Source organism: Olea europaea, chromosome 16, assembly GCF_002742605.1.
Source record: "Olea europaea var. sylvestris chromosome 16, O_europaea_v1, whole genome shotgun sequence".
Lineage (NCBI taxonomy): Eukaryota > Viridiplantae > Streptophyta > Magnoliopsida > Lamiales > Oleaceae > Olea > Olea europaea.
The window spans coordinates 5,249,304-5,269,965 of record NC_036252.1 but is presented as its reverse complement, the minus strand read 5'-3'; the positions used below and the strand labels follow the sequence as shown (position 1 = coordinate 5,269,965).

The following is a 20,662-nucleotide window of genomic DNA, read 5'->3' as shown; positions in this document are numbered from 1 at the left end:
GACTTAAAAATAATATGTGACCAACTAATTTGAAAATCTATGACCTACAAAAAAAATTGTAACGTATAATATTTTCGATCTGTGACCGATGAAAAAATCTATGACCAATTAATTTCATTATATGTGACATTGTGACCTTTAAGTACGTATTTGTGACCATGAATTGTGTATATATATGTGATCTTAATATACTTGATCAATAAAATATTCTTAATTAATTAACAAAAATCTGATTTTTGCATTTTTGAAATTTGGGCCTGATATTTGAAGTAGCCATACTTAAAGCCTGGTTTATGATTTTTTTTCCCTTTTGTGATTGTCAATACAAGGAAAAGAAGCAGTAAAAAGACGTATGGAAAATCATCAAAGCTAAATACTATCTTGCTTTCTCAAAACTGAACTTTGAACTACAAAACTTCTCCAGTTTATGATGATTTGTTTGATCTTCCCACCTCGTTAAAAATAATTTGTTGTCCAATGCCTCCGATCCATAACTACAAAATAAGCACCAGGAGCAATATACAAATGGATGCCACGATAAAATTAAATTTTTTCGACCAATCTGAGCACCTGTTTCTTATCTAGGCTAAACAGGATATTCCTTTATGGTTCATTCACGACATTATTAAAGCATACCCTTTTGGTTGTGCCTCATAACGAGAATGTATTGGCCATCATTTAGGTGGAAAATTGATTTAGAAGTGATCATTCCGCTTGTGGCAATACAAAGCTAAGGCCCGAATTCTCACAAATAAGTGGTGGTGGTTGAATGTCTGTAATAACAAATCGATCCATTGATTTGGAAAGGTCATCTACTGAGAATGGTTTGCTGCAATATGCAATGGAGATTAAGCTACTGACAACTGAAGAAAAAAAATTCAGGCATAAAAATGTCAAGAGAATATAAAATGCAACAGCATAAACAGGATGTGAAACATTTCATGTTCAACCTCGACTCATCATCAAGCAGGAAGGAACTGCTTACGGCATTGTTTGAATCTTCAGTCATCAATCTAAGTGTTATGCCCTAGATTCAACCGATTTAGGTTATATACACTTTTAATATGTTTAATGTATTTAATTTTGGCAAGACCTATTTTTTATTTAAATTAATTTTCTGATAAATAATATTAAATAATAGAGTCCGAAGATTCAAGTTTAAATGATTTGTTAATCACAAGGAATTGTGATTGTGAGATACAAATTACGTATCATTGGATCTTGAATAATCCGTGATAGTAAGTAATAACAATATCACCATAACGTGTGACATTTCCTATTTGTGAAGTAAGTAGCTGATCTCACAAGCTAAAGTGTGATGACACTTAAATGAACACCTGGATGTTTTGTTATAGAACAAAACATTGGAGTCCCGCTAAGAGATTCCACATGGACAACTATCTGAGTGTCAGTGGTTAATCTCTAACGTTCGATAGTGGAATTGGTCCTATGATTTGAGGTCATATAGTACCTTGTATGAGGACAGTCATGCTTTGACGGTGTTGAATGTTGCTCTACCAAGGGCCGCTAATACGACATCGTTCGGGTATATCAAGAACCATATGAAGGTTATGAATGACCAATAGAGAATTCGTCACTCTTAGATAGTAAGAGATTGTAATCTGCATTTCGTTCAATTAAGTCAATAACAAAATCCTTGGCCAAGGCATACACATAAGTCGAAAAAGAGTTTTCGACTCATATTGACTTAATAGTAGAATGAAAGATATAATCGATAATCGAGATTCACACACTTCCATATCTCGTAATTGATCATATCATATTGACGAAGGGATTATAGTTTCATGATAAACGAACAGTTTTGATTTTGTCATACCACATGATATTTCCCGTCACATGTGTTGTCCTGATACATAACTAGATGTCAAGATTGGACGGCGAGTGTGAATTTGTAATAAATTAAAAGGGTGTTCAATTTATCAGTTTTGATTAGATCAAAATAATATTTCACGTCGTTAGGCATCGTGGTCGGAAACCTGATGGGTTGCACACAAAAGAAAATTGGAAGATTGCAAATTGCAAATTGCCAATTAATTAATTTAACAATCGTTGGATAAATTAATTAATTTGATTGATTATTTATAGCCCCGAATTAATTAATTTCACGAACCGAATTTAATTAAATGGATTAATTAAATATTGGACCGGATCGGACTGAGCCTGTTTGGACTTATATAAATACATGGCTTGGGTTTTAGATCCATAGAGTTTTCATAATTCTTGCTAGCACAAGAGGAGAACCCCTAGCAGTTGCAATCTATTTTGTGTGTGAAATTTATCGGAGGCTAGACAATTGGACAGTTGTGGAAGACAGTTTCAAGTTGCTGGAGCAAAGATAACGCAAAGGAGTTTACATATTCAAGAAAATGTATAATTCTCATCACAGTTCTTATCTAAATACAAAGATGAATACCGGTGGGAATTGAAATTGTTTTTATTTCCGCTGTACATGTTTAAGTAAATTCCCAACAATCAACACCCTCATTTTAGATATGACCTGTGAATGAGAGTCCAAAAAGACAATTGCTGATTAATATACCTGCCTTGTCAATCTCCATATACAAGCTTTCTAACAATGCAGATAAAATATGAAAATTTGTGGCGAAGAGATTATGCATGTGAGTTAGTGGTGAAGAACATTAATATAGATTTATGTAGTTGGACCCATTAAGAAGTGGGGAACATCCTATAATTTTGCCATCAAAGGAAGCATATAAAAATTACCAATAAGCAGACACAGATCATGTCATTCAAGACTAAATTTAAATTAATGCGTTCTCTCTCTCTCTCTATCAGATTAAACGTTGAGAAAAGATGGTTCATCGTGATATCAAAGGAAGTAGAGGTCATGAGTTTTAAGTCTTGCCTCACACATTTATGAAAATTGTGCACCTATTAGGTCTTTGGTAAAAATGAATCTGTCCTACATGAAAGGAGCATGTTGAAGACTAAATTTAGATTAAATGTTATTCCCAATAAGACGGCTCGGTAACAGACCGCTTCTTCCAAAGCGCGCCCCACCCGTTGTTGATTGGAAATTGGAAACGGATATTCGAAAGAAACGATTACTTAATTACAGTATTCCACTCCAGATACATAAGCTTTTAGATGGGAAGATTCCACACATACCATTAATACCAGGTGAAGGTTACGTTCTAAGTTCTTTATATTTTAATTTTTTTTATCGGATACCATCTTCATAAAACACAGCATATTTATTAAACATCAATAAGAACTTACATCTTGGGATAGGCTGTGTGTGCCGTATTTGTCATCCCAGTACATTGTGATGATTCAGTAGAGCTGTTGAATACTGAGCACCTGTAGATGTTGGAGAATTTGTGAGCAAGAAATATGCGGGTTTCAGAGAGAAGATTATTTAAGAGAAGTATGTGAAACTTCTTAACGGACATAAATCATGACTTATCTCATCCAGAGTCTTCTTTGGCTTCTGATGCCAGAAGGTTCAAAATGGTTATTAGGACTTACAACTTTGGACTAATGAATTGTTGTATTCTTCAATCTTTATTGTTTTTTTCTTCTTAAGAGTTTTATTGAATGATGCTAAGAGGGAGAAGCTCATGCACTTGCGTAAAACTTGCAAGAATTGAGAAGTATCAAAAAAAGTGCATTCATTTAAGCCCCACTGTTATGTTTGCTACGCAGTATTGGACTAGACTAAACAATGCAGTTCAACTACTCTCTTTCTCTCTCTCTCTCTTTTTTTTCATGTTTAGTACTTCAAATGATATTCAGCCCTCCTAACCAAACATACCACAAAAAGAGAAAACGGAATTTTCCTAAAATAATCTCTCCGTAACATCAAAGAATTAGCCAAATTGCTCGTAATATACTAATTCATTTACTTCATAAATTTGTTCATTTCATGTACATTTTCTCATTTCCCATTTGTTAGTTCACGATTCAATCTATCAATGGTGTGCATAGATACCTTGATTAACACCAGCAATACAAATGTTTTTATCCAGTGACTGTAGAAATTGGAACCATACCAGAAATCCAATTGCTTCTCTTGTATGCTTGAGCTCATCCGAAGAGGAACCTGTACACTGGAACACGCTTCCAAATTAGCAGGTATATTGAAAGCTGTCATATCAGAAAATCACTAAAATAAATAAATACCTCTTCAGCGGCCTTGTAACACCAATATTCCAGTTCAGCCAATCCAGCCTTGATGTATTCACTGTTGCTGAATGAGCAGCATTGTCGTCTTAGTAAAAGGCTGTAACATGGAAAACAACATTAATCTTTTCGACAGATGGATGAGTGTCAATAGGATATGCACATGAATACATGACTGAAATGTAATACCTGTTAAATAACTGCACATCAACGAATGAAAATATTTGTGTGAACACCTTCCGAACCAAAAATGGAGGTACCTGAATATTATGTCGACTGCATACCAAAAATTGGACATAAATAAAAATATAACAGAAAATGTAGATAATACTCCAAACCAGATCAAGCAATATTAATTCGTGGAGGAAAAACGTCACAATATCCTACCATCACATGAAATGATAAATATACTTAATGTTGACGATGGAAAAATTTTGCCAGGACACATCATTGAGTTCCAATTATTATGGTGAATTGAGAAGTAATTTTATGAAATGTACAACTAAAATTCGTCGTGATTCTCAGTGGTAACATACTAGTTCATGAAACATCAGAAAACTGTACTTTCTATGAATAACTAGACTTTGGAGGTCAACCAAATGTGTATACATTATGCTTACAATTGACAATGTAATTCTGCTGCATGATAATATATTGATTCCATCAACTAAAATTTCGTCATTCAATAAATATGACCAACATGATAGGAATCCAATACCACAGATCTATATAAGCAAAAAGTGAGCATTTAATATCATTATTACATGATTCGCTTTTAATATGCTCTGAAAATTCATCATGCTCTTTACAATTCCTTGCCAGTGAGCAATTAAAATCTCCTGTGCTGCAGCATTTGCTAGTGCACGGGCTGTTCCTTTAATTAAGTTTGCTCTGGATATTCTTAGAGCCTATACCATTAAATTCCCACGAAACAAGTGAGGTAATAGATAAGAAAATGACAACTGCACTCCATTGTCAGATTTACATTAAGTGTTGACTTGCTAAGAGCAATAAGAAATACCTGAATGCATAACCCCAGAATATATATGGATCATTCCATATATATTCTCCACATATGCCGTCAGCTACTGTATGATCCATATATATTCTCCACATATGCCGTCAGCTACTGTTTAAAAAGTAATGCAGGGTATTTGGCTTCTACTTGGCATAAGGTACTGACAGAATCATCATTTATTAGAGAAAGATTAACGCCTTGAGGGGTGCAGCGGAAACTCTGGGATAAATAAGTTTTAAAGCTTAAAAATTGTTAATGAAATACAACTATGAGCATGTTTGGCTAAGCTAATCTTTGTTTTAAAGTAAATAAGTAATTTTGTATTTATCAAAATTTAATTATTTTGGTAGTAAGGTAAGAGTACATTTCCTTAAAAATAAGAAAGAAGTAACAAATGCAAACGTGGTTGGAAATAAAAAGTTACTCAAAAGTAACTTCTTTTTAAGCTTTAGCGAAACATGATTTAAAATGAAATTTTCATTTACCTGAGTCATTCTCCCAAATAGAGTGGCTGATGGTGACCGCCAATGTTGCGTGTAGCTCCTCTAGCTTTCAGCGTGAGTTGCAACATCAACAAAAAAGTTGATGCATTGGATAACCAGTAAGCCAACACATCATTATTGTCTTAGTCTTAAGTTCAAGAGGTAAGGTAAACTTATAAGGGGCCTATTCTGTTAAATAAAACTAGTAATGCAAATTCACAGAACATGCTATTTAGATGCTATAATTCGTACCTCTATAACAACACCAATGGTTTGTATTATCCTGTCAAAAATGCTTGTTCTCTCAGCCTCAAATGAATGCCACTGCTGAAGGCATTTGTAAATAATGCAAGCAGCAACAGGTCTGCCTTTAGAGAGCCTAAATGCTGTGCAACACATTTAATGAGCAATTCTTGATACTCTTGTTGCTTCTCATTGAGTGATTTTTGAGAACTATCATCCATCTCTGATTGATCTCTAGCATTCATTTAAGTACTAGGCAAGTCCTATTACAATAACACAGTATCAGCATTCTAGGATTGCATCTATATCGACTTAATTGTATCTAAAATGTATTCTACTTACAACATTTGTCTTTGATCTTTCAGCCCTCAGCACAAGTCACGATAACAAAGAAGCTGTAAGTAACCCAGTAAAATGTTCACAAGTGTATCTATTGAAGCTATTAGCTATGCAATACCTGCAAAATTGACCTTGAAATACTGGATAGCAATTTATTGTTCTGAGCCATGGCTAGAGCCTGCTGGCGAAGAACTTTATTTTCTGATTCCAAGTTGGTGAGCTTCTCTTCAAGCCTATTAGAAGAACAAGATTTCCATTAACTGCACCGCATGAAATGTTTAAGCAAAAAATTCCATTTTGTAGCATAGAGATAAAAAAGGATAACTAAGAAACCAAGTAGATTGGCCATCCAACTCTAATATAAGAGACATTATAATTTCATGTTACTCAGAAGTCAGAAATGACAAAGTAAATAAAAGTGAAAATTGAGAAAGCAAAAACATATATACAGGACTATTAAGGAAAAGATTTCAGAATTTCGGCAAATTCATTCTTGGGGATCTACTAATGCATACAGTTTTCAGAAGTAGAAATAAACTTTTAGTTAGACGAGATTAATAAAATAGAAATATTACTTTGCCACACGAAAATGTACGAAAAGTTAGGATGTAGTTAATACATAGCATTAGATGATTTTAGTACTCAGTTATTTAAGTAAAATAATTTGAACAAGGAAATCATAGCTTTCTCATTTTCCCAGTATTAGTATTTTAACTTTTCTCCCTCGTAGATGATGTTTGCTGTTGAAAGCCAATTATAAAATAATTATTGAATTTGACTATATTAATAATTAGTCACAACAGTGGATTCCAGTTCTTTTTCCTCATGTATCATTATCCATATCTAAAATTCCAAATAGGATGGACTCCCCTGAAGAGTGATTATGAAACCATTAAGGCTTTGGGAAGGTTACAGTAAGAAGAGCCTTTACCTTATTTCTTATCTTGATATAGCTAAGATTTCCTTGTATAACACTCCACCATTTATCACAAAAACTCATTTGATCCAAAAAGATGCTTCAGCCATATCCTTTACTTTCCTTTGACCCCCTCCCTTCTAATATATTGAGTGTTTAGCTTTAGTTTAAATCTCTTATCACTTAAAGCCACCTGGTGAGCCAAGTATGCCTTCTCTACTTAGTTCTTTAACCCCCACCCCCACCCCCCACAAATAAAAATAAAAATATCTCCTCTGTAAAATGATTCTAGGGAGAATCAAACTCATTATTCGAGCTAGAGAGAATTATTTACAAAAGTTACAAAAGAAAAAGAAGCCGAGGGATAATGACAAAGGTGGGTGATGGAGAATATCTAGAGGTGCGAGACAATTCTCTGTAAGGAACTCAGCACAGGTAACCAACAGAGAGAGTCTTGGTCAATGCTGATTGGTTTGTGCCACAATATGACCCATCTAGTGGTCTAGGACAAAACATGTAACAGTAGAATCTAATTTCAGAATTGATTGGCATTCCCTAAACATAGCTACAGGAGAAATCGAATTAACCATGGCATCTCAGTATTTTTCCATGATTTAATGGCTATTAAGAAAGCTCTTGAGATGGCCCATGAGCTAGATCTAGAGTCCTACACTGATTAATGATGCGATGGGAGAAGTTCTTCTATTTATTTATTTATTTTTATTTTTATTTTTTTCATTTTTCATCAATGCTGGCTAGTAGAGGTTTTTCAAAAACTCTCAATGCACAAACCTTCAATTTGCTCTAGCTTTATAATCCACCCTCCCCAGTCCTTGAAAACCCTCCCATGGGCCTAGCTCTCTTTCTCAACTTGAGTCTTATCCGGGAGTGCAGCTGTGTAATAAGATTCACCCTAGCCACTTTATCGACCCTACCTCCAACTCTATCTGAGAAGCCCCCTCTATCCACTTCCCCTTTTCCATCTCCCCAAAAGCCCGGTTTATGAGTCCCTTTCCAATTCCCTCACCCAATATCATGAGAAGCAAGCCGAGCAGGAAAGTGCTTTTGTAAGAGAAAGGAATGGTATGTTGTATGCCACTGGATCAATGGAGTAGTACTCCAGCTCAGAACTTGACATAACCAAATACAAATCAATATCCACAGACCAGTTCTTTCTTTAACATGTGAAAACATAAGACCCAACACATTGATCGTAATGAATATGGATCTACAGCATTCTGAGATCCCTTTCATAAATATCGGTTTTCAATTGATTAGCCATTGGAGGGCTACTTCATCTGTAAAATAAACTTAAGTGACCTTCAAACTCTAAATTGGTCAGAAATTTGCTCAACCACAAGATACTTTTCTAGCTAAAACATCAACTAAAAAGTGAAAAGTACGAGGTCATTCGTATGCGACGACTTGTTCAATCTGAAGCATCTAAAGAGATAGTCGATGGATATGCTCCTGTTAGCTTTTTCATATTTTTAGAATGTCAAAGATTGGAGTTTGAAATTTACCTCACAGTACGTAAACAACAGGAAGCAGCAAAAGGGGATAGTTCTTCATCTTTCGATTAACTCCTCTAGAACTCTGACAAAAAAAAAAAAAGCAGTACGTAAACAACAGGAAGCAGCAAAAGGGGATATTTTTTCATTTTCGATTAACTCCTCTAGAACTCTGAAAAAAAAAAAAAAAAGCAGGGAAAGAGAATGAGGAGGATTCATAATCTTTGTTCAAAGCCCTTTGTGGACCTTGTGGTTTTAATTATATAAATTCATCTTCATCTTAACCATAGGTCACCATATTACCGTTTGGTTTTTTGTTGTAGAAAGTGAATCAGGATCCTCATATAAAGTCTTCCAGAAGATTCAGAACATTTAGAAGGAACGATCCTGAAGTAATTAATATTTGAAGAGAGAGCAAATTAAATCTTTAAAACTTATGTTTCATTATTTTGTACGGCGTTCAACCATTTTCTCAAGCTTTTTACTGAGAACTACGGGAAATCTCCATTCGTGGTAACAATACTTTTATTCTAGTGTCAATCATGGAAATGTACATTTATTTTGTTCAATCAGGTAACTGCAATTTAATTTGATTTTAATTTAATTAAAGTAACTTTCTCCAAATCTACCAACAAAAATTAATGACGGTTATCACACATAGCCACTAATTGTTTCGGTGAAATAAATGAAGATCATCATTATTGTCTGCCATATACATTGATTTCCATCAATCTTAGTGATAGAATTCATAACAAATTAAAGTGTAGTTACCCGATTCAACAAATTGAAGTACAGTTAATTGATTGCTGCTAAAGTAAAAGAATAGTTATGGCAAATGGAAATTTAAACAATAACTATGTGACAACCTATCTATGGAATATGAATAAGAACGATAATTTCAAGGCAGGCACAATAAGAATGGATAAGAATACATGTCCTATCAAGTGAGGATGCTTTATGCAGGCCATCCATTGGTACTGATGAGGAAGGGGGACTAACATCTTTCTTCCACATACATTTACTTAGAAAGCTAACCAACGAAGGACCATAAGAAATCAAAAACTAACCGCTGGATAAAATATAAAAATAAATTTGGCCTACTAGACATTGATGTGATCTAAAATTTAGAAATTTACAGCCCTAGACTATAACCTTAAACCCAAACTGACATATTTTAGACCCAAGTTAGCTTCTTTCCAATAAATATGTATGCGCTTCTGTATATAGATGTTCTACTTAGCATCCTACTTGTAGATAATGACAAGTACATCATTATAAATAAATTTTAGTTGCTCCTAGGATGAGAGTAGCCAAGTGAAAAGCATCCTACTTGTAGATAATGACAAGTACATCATTATAAATAAATTTTAGTTGCTCCTAGGATGAGAGTAGCCAAGTGAAAAAACAATTAATAAGGATGTCAAGTACAAGGTTCCATATAAAAAATATTCTTTCCATGTTATTGCACTTTAACTAGGAGAAGAAGACTTCCATAAGCCTTCCCTAAGAAAATTATCATCACACTAAAAGTCAAGCCAAGCATTTAGAGTTTTGCATTGAATATTATTTGTGAGTCATGTTATGAATTCATCTAAAATTGAAGATATATTTGTACTCAATCAAGCTGATGCAAAAGATGTGTTAGACTTTAAAACTGAACGTAATATATTATGTTAAAAAGTTTATAAATGCCAATATTGACAACTTTTATATACACATGTTCTATACAAGACAAAGGTGACATTCTACGTTGAATTGACGTACCTACTAAGATGTCAAAATGTTAATATCTAGATAACTAAATCAAGTTAGGACAAAAATAGATACAACAAACGGAAAGAGCAACTCACATCAGAAGAAGTCATCAAATGCACCATCCCGGTCACTTTCCTAATGTTCGGTTCCTGCACAAGCCAACCATGAAGAGAAAAAGTCGGTGCTCATTGCAATAACAAGACTAAAATGGAATCAATGGTTAAGTTGAAAGATTTTTAATTTTGGTAGTGAGACCAAAAAGGTAGTGGATTAAGTACTAATTTCCGAATGTCAAAAGAGTTTTAATTGTTGATGGAGGACTATAAGGAAACTAGATTGGCCTGAGTTTTCAGCTGCTAAAAGATCTTGAACTATGAGTTGGAAAGCACCAAGGTTAAAGGAAGAAAGGTTTGCTGGAGTTGAAACAGGAGCTGAGAAGGTGAAATCTGAGTCACTAGACGCAGTATCAAAAGAAGTGAACGAATCATCATGTTCTCTAGCAACGAGTCCTGGAGTTGATCTCAAGTTGGTTGGGGCACATAAAAGTATTTTTAGCTCTGAAAAATTAGCCTGACATGCTGTATGTCATCTTGAGGCACACTAGATCATATCTTGTATTAGTCAAATGACAATAATGTTAAAAAAAAGCTAAATCTTGTATTGAGGCATTTTTCCTTTGGGAGACGAGGCCAAAGCTTCGAGACATTCTAAGGCATAAGCCTCACCACTAACTAATAAAATAAGTAAAAAATCAGATAAAAAATACCAACAAAAGAGATATGCTAGTTTATGTTAACGGATCTGAAGTACTACAGCGGCTCTCGGTGGTTCTATGTGGGTTGCTAGAGGTAACAAAATCTTGAAGCTAATAAGGATAGTCTGGTAATTTTAGGGAAGACGAGGGTGAAGAAATAAAATTCTGTAATGAATTGAATTGTATATTTACAAAAACCTATCACATCCTATTTATATTACACAACATAGTCCAGAAAAGGAAAAATAAATTTGCTAACTATGGAAGCAATTTCACCTTCCATATATCCTAGACCCACAATCTTTAATTGATGGAGCTTTCCATATCCTAATTCCTACAGTATTCGGTTCCTACACTCCCCCTCAAGTTGTATTGTAAATGTTGATCATGTTCAACTTGCAGTTGAGTTCATCGAAGATTTGTCGAGGCAATCTTTTGGTGAAGATATCCACAGTATGTTCTTTTTGTAGGGACATAAATCATACAAATGGTCCCATCGTCCACTTTTTCTTTAATGAAGTGTCTGTCTACCTCTACGTGTTTGGTTCTGTCATGTTGTACTGGATTGATGGAAATCTTGATTGCTGCTTTGTTATCGCAATAAAGTTTGATTGGATGTTTAATGTCAATTTTCAGTTCTTCTAAGAGTTTTTTTATCCATAATCATTCACATATACCTTATGCAACTGCTCTAAATTCAACCTTAGCATTGTTCCTTGCTACTACATTCTGTTTTTTTCTTCTCCAAGTAACTAAGTTTCCCCACACAAAGTACAGTAACCAGTGGTAGATTTCTATCTTCGATTGATCCTGCCCAGTCTGCATTAATGAATACTCCTACTTTCTTCATGTTATTCTTTTCGAATAGTAACCATTTCCCTGGTGTGCCTTTCAGATATCTAAGGATTTTATATACAGCCTCTAGGTTGGCCTCTTTGGGAGAATGCATATATTGGCTTACCATGTTGACTGCAAAGGCAATGTCAAGTCTAGTGTGTGAGAAATAGATTAGCTTACCGACTAATCTCTGGTATCCGTCCATTTCCTCTAGGTTTCCTGCGTCCTTTATTTTTCCTATCTCAATAGGTGTGTCGCTTGGTTTGCATCCTAGCATGCCAATTTCAGTTAAGAGGTCAAGGATGTATTTTCGTTGTGAGACGCTAATACCCTTCTTTGATCTTGCGATCTCCATCCCCAAAAAAATCGCATTTGTCATAAATCCTTTATTTCAAATTTAGTGGCTAAGCACTTTTTTAATCTGTCCATCTCTACTATGTTGTCCCCTGTTAGAATTATATCATCAACATATATAATTAAGGTCTCATTTTTACCGTCTTTAGGTTGTTGAAAGAACATAGTGTGATCAGACTGCCCTTGTTGGTATCCCAGAGTTTTCAAAACCTTTGTAAATCTATCAAACCATGCTCTAGGTGATTGCTTGAGACCATATAAAGACTTTCTGAGTTTGCATACCCGATTTTCTTCATTACATTTGTTGAAGCCTAGTGATATTGTTCTGTAGACTTTTTCTTCCAATTCTCCGTCCAAAAATACATTCTTCATGTCTAGTTGTTGGAGGGCCAGTCTAGATTTGCTACTAAGGATAGAAGAACTCGAACTATAATTAGTTTTGTCATTGGTGCAAAAGTTTCTGTGTAGTCCATCCCATATGTTTGTATATACCATTTGTCAACTAAACAAGCCTCATAGCATTCTATTTCCCCATTGGCCTTGTACTTCACATTGAAAACCCACGTGCATCCAACTAGTCTCTCTCCCTTTGGTGGGCTCACTACTTCCCAGGTTTCATTTTTCTTTAGAGCTCTCATTTTTTCCATTACTGTCTCTTTTTATTGTGGTGATTTCAAGGCCTCCTGAATGTTTCTTGGAATTTCTATTTTATCAAGGTTAGCCGTGAAAGCATGAAATGCTGCAGATAGATTATTATAAGATGTAAATTTTGAGATGGGATGAAGGGTACATAATCGAGTTTTTTTTAGAGCGATGGCCGCTGGATAGATCATTATTAGGAAATATGTTTTTGTTGAAGTTCTCATCCTCATCAGGTCCTACCACTGCTTCTGACTCTTTTGGTGCTTCAGGTGTGTAGATTTCTTTATACTTTGATTTAGGCTTTTTTGAGTAAATTATAATCTCCTTGTCACTTTGTTTTCCAACATCTCCCCTTGAGTTTAAGATTTTTTTTTTATTTTTATTTTTTTGTATATGGCATAGTAGAAGGTAGGTTAACAGATTTTGTATATTGATCAAGCGAAAAAATTAACAACTAAGAATTCTTGATCCAAAAATCAATCTTCTTGACTTAGATTCTCCCCCTGAAGAGAAGTTTTTGAAGTAAGGTGTTTTTTCAAAGAATGTGACATCAAGGATAACAAAGACCATATTGGTAGATGGGTCATAAGATTTATAGCCCTTTTGAGTGGATGAGTACTCGATAAATACACACTTGACCACATGGGGTTCAGCTTTATTACAAAGATGGGAATGTACATGTACAAAGGTCATACTGCCAAATACCTTTGGGGGTAGGTTTGAGTGCAGGCAAGAATTAAGAAAGTATTTTTGGAGTCGTTGTATGGGTAAGTCAAAGGAGAGAGTACGGCTAGGCATACGATTGATGAGGTATGTAGGTGTCAAAACTGCATCACCCCGAAATTTTTAGGCATATTGGCAGTGAACATTAAGGCACAAGCAACCTCAAGTAGATGCCTATTTTTTCATTCAACAATCTCGTTTTGTTGGGAAGTGTTGACATATGAACTTTGGTGGACTATTCCATGTTTCATTAGATAGTCTTGTAAAGTGTTATTGAAGTATTCAGTGCCATTGCCAGTTCGCAAAATTTGAAGTTGTGTTTGAAATTGGGTTTGGATCATAGAATGAAAGTTTATAAATACTGATCGGACATTGATTTTTTCCTTTAGTAGGTATACCCGACAAACACGAGTATGATCGTAAAAGAATGTGACGAACCATTTTGTGTGTACGATTAGGGATGCGGGAAGGTCCCCATTAACTTTAAACTACCAGGTCCCAATCCATTATTACCTGGCCCAACAGATTTTGGCCCACTTGATTTTGACATTTTAAACAACGGTCCAACTCCATTATTCCTAGCATTGAAGGCCGACATCTCTCCAGCTGCTCCGATCGACTCCATCATCACAAGTCACCATGCTTCTTCCTAGTAAACCTCTACAACCACCTCACGAGTCATCGGCAGTGGTCGTCAACCTAAAATTATACCCCTCACGTCATCTAATTCAAATCCCACAAAAAACTCATAAACTCTCTCATTCTCCTGCTTCTTTTTGTACAGAGAACAATCATCTTGGCACTTCCATTCTTCTTCTGTACTGAGGTCTAATTCTTGTCAAAGTATCACCATTCCCATGTAATAGTTTGTTACATCCTTGGGTCCTTGCCGAGTTTGCCAAAGTCTGGTCTTTATTTCGAAGATATGAGACAAGTCTTCAGAATTTGAGTAGGTGTCTCTTACTGAGTCCCAAACGTCCTTTGCAGTCGGGAGAAATAGGTATGTTTTACCATGGCTAGTTTCATGAATTTCACCAACCAAGCAATCAACATGGAGCTTCTGATTCTACATTAGATCGGGACACAACATTCTGCTTCTTACTTTTCCATGAGACTAAATTTCCTCCAACAAAAGCACAGTAGCCAGTAGTGGATTTTCGATTAATCTTAGAACTTGCTCAATCTGCATCTGAGAAGCATTCAATGTAGGTATGCCCATAATTTCTGTAAAGTATTCCACGTCCAGGAGCTCCCTTTAAATAATACAGGATCTATTCTAAAGCTACCCAATGGTGGATTGTTGGGGAAGACATGAATTGACTTACAATACTGACAGAATACGCAATATCAGGACGAGTTACTGTAAAGTAGTTCAATTTCACAACCAATCATTCATACTTCTCAGGATTTTCAAATAAATCACCATCTTTGGTAAGTTTCAAATTGGGGAGCATTAGAGCACTGCTTGGCTAAGCTCCCAACTTTTTTGTCTCAGTTAACAATTCAAGTGCATATTTTCTCTGAGATAAGAAAATGCCTTTCTTGGTTCTTGTCACCTCAATTCCCAAGAAGTATTTCAACACTCCTAAATCCTTTTTATGAAATTGGGCGTGAAGAAAGGACTTCCAAGATGAAATTCCCACAGTATCATTGCCAGTAATAACAATATCATCAACATACATAATAAGAAGAATAATACCAAATTCAGACTATTTGTAGAAGACTGAGTTGTCAGACTTGCTCTTTTGTATTTCAAACTTTTCCACTGCCTGAATAATTTTCCAAAGCAAGCACATGGACTTTGTTTCAAACCATTTAAGGATTTTCGAAGATGACACACTTTTCCATACTCTTTCTGAGCAACAAACCTAGGAGGTTGCTCCATATAAACTTATTCATGAAGATCGCCATGTAAGAAGGCATTTTTTTTTATGTCCAACAGATGTAAAGGCCAATCATGAGCGACTGTCATAGAAATGAATAAGCGAACAGACGTTAACTTAGCAACTGGAGAGAAAGTGTCAGAATAATCCACACCATAAGTCTGAGCATAGCCTTTAGCAATAAGACGGGCCTTAAGTGTAGCCACCGATCCATCAGGATTAACTTTAACTGCAAATATCCATTTACATCCAATAGCCTTTTTCTACAGGTAAATCCACTAAAATCCAAGTACGATTAGCATCCAAAGCATTCATCTCCCAATCATAGCTTCATGCCAACCAGGATTGGATAATGCTTCATGAACAATTTTTGAAAAAGTCACAGAATCAAGGAAATCAACAAAAGAATAAGAAGACAAAGACAAGTGATCATAAGACACAAAAGATGAAATAGGATAAGTGCACCGACGTTTACCTTTGTAGAGGGCAATAGGTAGATCAAGATCACTAGACACTAGATCCGATCTCGAAGAAGAGGCAGGTGTTGAACATGTATCAGGAGTGTCTCATCGTCTGGAATATACATGGCAAATAGGCGATGGTGGTGGTGGTAGTAGTGTGGGATCAGTAGGTGAGGTAATGTTAGTTGACTGGTGAGTGACATGATAAACTAATAGATCATTCTCCTCCCCCTTATTGAAAAAAGTATAAGAAGTGGGAAAGAAAGGAATATGTTCCGGAAAAGTAACATTAGCTGACACAAGATATTTGTTAAGACTCGGATAGTAGCAACGATACCTTTTTTATAGATGAGAATAACCCAGAAAAATACATTTTAAGGATTTAGGATCTAATTTAGTTATCTTGGGCCGAAGATCTCGAGCATAACATGTACTACCAAATATTCTAGGTTCAATAAGAAACAAGGGTTTAATAGGGAAAAGGACACTGTAAGGAGTCGTACCATGAAGGACAGATGAGGGCATTTGATTAATTAAGAAACAGGCTGTGGACACTGCATCAACCCAAAATTGTTTAGAAATATGCATTTGGAACAAGAGTATCCTGGCTGTTTCAAGAAGATATCTATTTTTTTTTCAGCTACACCATTCTGAGAGGGGGTGTCAACACACGAGGATTGATGAAGAATGACATTCTGAAGCATGTAAGTTTGAAAGGAATTGGGAAAATATTTTTTGGCTTTATCACTTCTCAATGTCTGTACAGAAATATTAAACTGAGTTCTAATTTCAACACAAAAGGCACTAAAATAAGAAAATAATTCAGAACGATTCTTCATTAAATAAAGCCAAGTCACACAAGAAAAATCATCAACAAAGGTAACGAAATACCGAAATCCATTTTTGGACACGATAGGACAAGGATCCCAAACATCTGAATGAACTAATTCAAAAGAAAAACTAGCTCTTTTATTGACTCGAGGAACTGATGACAAATGATTATGTTTTGCAAATTGACACGACTCACAATCTAAAGATGACACATTCTGAAATTGAGGACATAATTTCTTCAACAATGATAATGATGGATGTCCCAACCGACAATGTGCTTCAAAAGGAGTTAAGATGCCTGAACACGCTATGGACTTGGGCACTTGGGTATCCAGAATATAGAGACCGCCTGATTCATGTCCTTTACCAATAATCTCCTTCGTTAGAAGATCCTGGAAAAGACATTGATCAGAAAAAAATAAGACACAATAATTTAAAGTCTGAGTAAGCTTGCTCACAGACATTAAGTTAAAAGAAAATTGTGGTAAACTTAAGACAGACGATAAAGAAATTAATGGAGTTGAGATTAATAATAACAAAATCTAGAATAGAAAAAGTAGAACCATTAGCTAAAGTAACATTGGAAGGAGATGTATGCGACGAAAAAGTGGAGAAGAGACTAGGATTACCTATCATATGATCTGTGGCACCAGTATCAATGACCCATTTCAAGGAAAATGAGAGAAGACGTGTATTAGGTTTACCTGTCTCGGCAACGTCAGAAATAGGATTAGATAAATTCTTCAATGCTTCTTGGTACTGAGTGAATTTCACAAGTTCATCTGCAAAAACTGTAATGGACTTCCCAGAGGACGAGATGGGTGTAGTAGTAGTAGCTGCAACATAGGCTGAGTGAAACTTCTGAGATTTATTTTGTAGTTTCGGCACGAGTATTTGGTATGACCCGACTCATGACAGTAGTAGCATACAACTCCCTCTTCATTCTGACTTCGATTGACCCGACTACCTGCACCCCCACCTCTTGTATTACCTCTACTATTGTAACTGATGAGAACACTAGAAGGCTGAACATGTGAAGTAACAGGAGCATTAGTATCTATACGAAGTACTCTAGTAAAGGTGTCTTGCAGCGATGAAATCTTTGCACTGGAAAGAATTTGGGATTTAGCAGTTTCGAACTGAGGAATAGACCAGCTAGAAAACTCGTCACAGCCATTTGCTCCTGCTGAGCTTGTTGAACTTTCACATCCGAACTAAAATGTAGCAAAGCATTCAGTCCTTTGTAGATCGTTTTGAAATTCATAAAATAAGCCTGAAGAGACTGATCTTTTTGTTCAACACGGTAAAAACTCTTACAAACTTCATAAATACCCGACATATTCCCTTTCCCAGAGTATAGAAATTCCAAATATTCCATCAATTCCTTAACATACTCGCAGTGATTAATCAGACCGACTATCTCAGTGTTAATGGAATTGCAAATTTGTAAGAATAATCAAGCATCATCTCGTAGCCATGTATGATTATTATCCTTTGGTGGATCTTCAGTAAGATGCTTGTCCATAGAAATACTTCGCAGATAAATTTTAATTGTCTTGCTCCAATCTAAATAATTCGGACCAACCAACTTATGCTCCCTGATTTTGGACATCGCTGGAATGACATCAGTCACAGCAAAATTCTTTTGCTCGACCATATGAATAAAACACAAGCTCCAAATACCACATTAAAACCTAACAAGTAAAAGCCCAACTCAATAGACCCAAAATCAAACACAATCCAATCGAATAACGGTAATAAAACCAATGAATTAGCCCAAGCTCAATTCTTAGGCCCAAAAGAAAATTAATATGCAACCCAAAAATTGCTAAAAATATGGCAAAAACGATAGTCCAAATATCAAAGCCCAAATGATTAGCCCAAGAGTTCTAATTAGTTGCCAAAATTCTAATTAAATAATCCAAATAATTCAATCCCGCAATCAGCCCAATAATCAGCAAAATAATAGCCCAAAAATACTAACCTAGCAATTCCAAATACACCCACGATGCTCCCAATCCAGGAGAGAAGACTGCTCGACACTCCCAATGACAACCAAGCACCAGAAGCCGTTGAGAATTACTGTCCAATTCACAATCAGAAAATTCAAACTCTCTTGCAGCCAATTCAAGTCAGAGTGTTGCTAGGTAGTTTCTGAACGTCAGAAATCACAGAAGTCGTCTCCAAAAAATTTCGGCCACCACAAATTTTGAAGACGAGTTGCCGAACAATTCCGGCCACTTATCGTTATTTATCTTTAACCATGAAGAAGAAGCAACCCCGAAAGTCTACCATAAGAGTGCCGACCTAACTTTGAGGGCCTAAAGATTCAGCAAAGAAAACAGGGAAGCTTTGATACCATGTAACAATTTAAGAAAGAAAATATTTATTTTTCTTATTCACACACACACATATATATAGGAATCTATAATTATCCTATAATTAGGTCCATTCTCGAAATTTCCTTCCATTCAACTTCTCTACCGTGAGTTGGGAGGAAGAGTTTTCAAATCCCTGTGTGCCAATTGAATGACTAAACTCTATTTTGAAGCTTGATGTTTCATAGGTCGTCGAATCCCAACTACTGGCGTGGAATTCCGCCATGTTTTGCTAGGTTTAGAGGCCTAGCTCTGATACCATGAAGAAATAACATTTTGTATTGAATTGAATTGTATATTTATAAAAACCTACCACATCCTATTTATATTATATTGAATTAAGAAGTCACCAAGAAGATAAGGAAGCATTGATGCCAACTCAGAATTAGTGGCAACAGACATGAGTCACATATCCAATTAGATGCATAGCTGGACTTCAGATTCTAGTTGAAAGAAGGCTCTAGAAGATCTACAGAGGAGTGTGCTCTGTTGGACGATTGAAGTTTATTTTTTCAAATTCTGTTTTCCTTTTGTATAGCTCACCAACTTGTATAGAATTGGTTAGAATAGATTCCTTTTATTCTCTATAAATAGTCTAGCCTTGTACAGAAAATATACAACAGAAAAATGAATACAAATTGATATTCATCTCCAAATTATTTTATTCATTATACATTTTCTTATATGGTATCAGAGCCAATCATGGCTGATTCAAATGATTCAAACGAATCCAATACCACTCAAAACAATATTAATACCACTCAAACCAGAAATATTAACTCTGATCCTTCACACCCAAATAGCCCCTTCCACATTAGCGCAAATGATAACTCTGGGTCTTTACTTGTGTCTCCTATCCTAGACTCAAAGAATTATCATTCCTGGGCAAGATCCATAAAGTGTGCACTCCGAATAAAAAACAAGCTGGGTTTTATTGATGGAAGCATCTGTGAACCAGTTGCTGCAGATAGTCCCCTTATGGAGCATTGGCTATGATGTAATGATATAGTCATCACTTGGCTGCAAAACACCATGGCACCTGACATCAAATGCAGCACTCTCTATGCTGATACAGCCCATCAATTATGGAAGGAACTTGAGCAAAGATTTGCCCAACAAAATGCACCAAGGATTTTTGAGATCAAACAAAACATTGCTAATCTGATGCAAAATCAGGATAGTGTAAGTGTATATTTTTCAAAGCTGAAAACATTTCTGGATGAATTGATGAATTATGAATCTATTCCTAGTTGTTCTTGTGGAGGATTGAAAGATGTGATAAGCAACCAACAGAGAGATTGGGTTATGAAATTCTTGATGGGACTTAATGATTCTTATAAAAACCTGAAGGCACAAATCCTTCTGATTAAG

The 20,662-nt window shown here is 35.5% G+C and overlaps 1 pseudogene; it reads right to left on the bottom strand.

Annotated features, from left to right (window-relative positions):
- Positions 1 to 261: 261 nt before the first annotated feature.
- The window catches only part of LOC111412534, a 38,095-nt pseudogene continuing 17,694 nt past the window's right edge, over positions 262 to 20,662 (bottom strand).